We start from the raw sequence: 2,330 nt of genomic DNA on the forward strand, positions 1-2,330 counted from the left end.
ATATTGCCATTCAAATCACTTCAATTCCTGGAACTATTGTCTTGGATATTTCCACATAACCCGTACAACACATCATTTTATTGGAGTGGAAGAGTAATCTCACCCTGAATCCATCGTCTGCATCGACCAGAACCCATACATTTCTCCTATGCATCCTTGAGTGCTCCATCTGCAATAGCAAGGTCCAAGGAACCATCAATTTCCCAAATCATAAGCTCTAAATTGAGAAAAAAAGCAAAAAATGCCCGAGGTTAAAAGCTGCATTTTTTGCATTTCACTTAAGAGATGAATTTCACTTAAGAGACCATGGGTGTTTTCATGCACAATCTTGTCACTAGTTCATGCCGGCCTATAGCCAAATGTTACTATGTTTCGATTCCTCTTGTGAAATGCCCTTTGAAAGCCCCCTTTTTCTAGAATATTCATCCTAGCTACAGGAAAAATAAATCACCAAAATAAGACAGTTCAATAGGCAGATTCTTGTAGAAAGGTAAGATTTCAAGTTATATAGATTTCAACACAATATGGCTCAAGAATTGCCATGCCTTCTCTGAATAAACTCACTGGAAACGAATAGCCAAATTTGAGAGTTCAGTACTAAGAATGGGGTGAAAAGGAAACAACATCAAGAACACCCCCATGAAAGAAAGAAAATAAACCACAATAATAGTTCAATTGCACAAGAAAAAGCAAAGCCTAAGCTTTCAGGTAAAAAAATAAACACTTCGTGAAAGCGCATATTACTTTCACATATTGTAAGCAACATAGAACCACTACAAGTATATCCCAAAATGAACAACTTTTCAGTCTCCAATCATCTCAGATCTCTCTTTAGATAACAGAGGGTTGTCAGTTTATAGGAAATGTGTTGTACTGCAATGCGAGAGAGCATCTTCACACATGGACTTTCCCCCCTCCGAAGATGCAGAAAAGAGTCGAAACATGCAAGGAAATATCAAACTTAGCAATACAATACTTGAAGGAGAAATTTAAAAAACATGGCACTCTCCACTAAGTAACTAAGGGCGTGTTCGGAAACACTCCGGCTTCGCCAAATCCTTCGATCCCGCTTCTCAAAAGCGACTCCAACGTCGTTGCCGGAGCGACAAATGTTCGGCGCATACTGGTCGACTAGGAGCCCATCTACCCTAGTTGGCCCAGCCGAAGCCCACTTCGGCATGGAAATTTTCGTTACTAATTTGGCCCGTTTGGGAGCAGCTCGGGGACAAGCGGGAGTCAACGGTGGTGGCCGGAGAAAGTACTGGACGAGGTCGGGGCAGATCAGCCGCTGTGCTGCTTGAGGTTGAGGAGGAGGGCGGGGCAGAGTCGGCTGGAACTTCTTCTTGAGGAGCAGCTCGGGGACGAACGAGATCCGCGGCTATTGGATCTGGTCAACCGCAGCGCGTGGCCCCGCTCGCTCCGTTCCCGCGCGCACGAGCTGCCCCGCCGCCCGCCTAATCCACGCGCGCGCATCCGCCCAGCCAGCTGCTGCTCCATCACGCACGGCGTGCCCTGCTCCCAGCCAACAGCCACCACGGCTACCATGGGCGTCGCTCGATCCGGCCGACTTCGGTGGGGGATGACTTGAAGAATATGGCGGTCCAGGGAGCGACGCGAGGAGAAGCAGAGGTAGCATCGCTGGCGGCAGCGTGGCGGCCCAGGAAGTGCAGCGGCGGAGATGGAGACCTTGGCGGCGGTGCGATGGGGTTGGCCTGTGCGGTCACCCCTCTCCCGAGAACTGTGCTTGCGTGAACAACGAAGCGTTTTCCTCACTTGGCGGTGGCATTTTGCCACTGCTCCGCGTTTTCCAGATCCGGAGATTTGCCAAACCCCAGCTCCGCACTTTGTACATAAAATTTAGCCAGCTTCGGGGATCTGGCTCCGCGGAGCTAGGCTGTTCGGCACCGCTCTGCACGCAGAGTTGCAGAAGCTGGGAGCTGGGCTGTTCCCGAACACGCCCTAACAATCGCATTACTCAATTCAAATGAACAAAGCACATGAACCACACTATTTTGAGGGCATGAATAGATCACTACACTACCCCATTGGATACTACATCCTGCTTTGTGGAAAAGCCTACTAATTACGAACTAATAAAGCTATACTACCAATTTCAGTTACAACTTACAAGAATTAACACACCTAATTTGAGGTGGCATGGTGGTTCCAGTAATAAATCTATACTACCAATTTGACTGTTTCTGGTAATAAAATAACATACTACCAATTTGAGTGTTTCAGGTAATAAATAACACTACCAATTACATAACTGGAAATGAAACTTGCACCACGGGTTATCATTATTTAAATGCATGAAGAGGACGTCATTA

This window comes from Lolium rigidum, chromosome 6 (genome assembly GCF_022539505.1).
Source record: "Lolium rigidum isolate FL_2022 chromosome 6, APGP_CSIRO_Lrig_0.1, whole genome shotgun sequence".
Classification (NCBI taxonomy): domain Eukaryota; kingdom Viridiplantae; phylum Streptophyta; class Magnoliopsida; order Poales; family Poaceae; genus Lolium; species Lolium rigidum.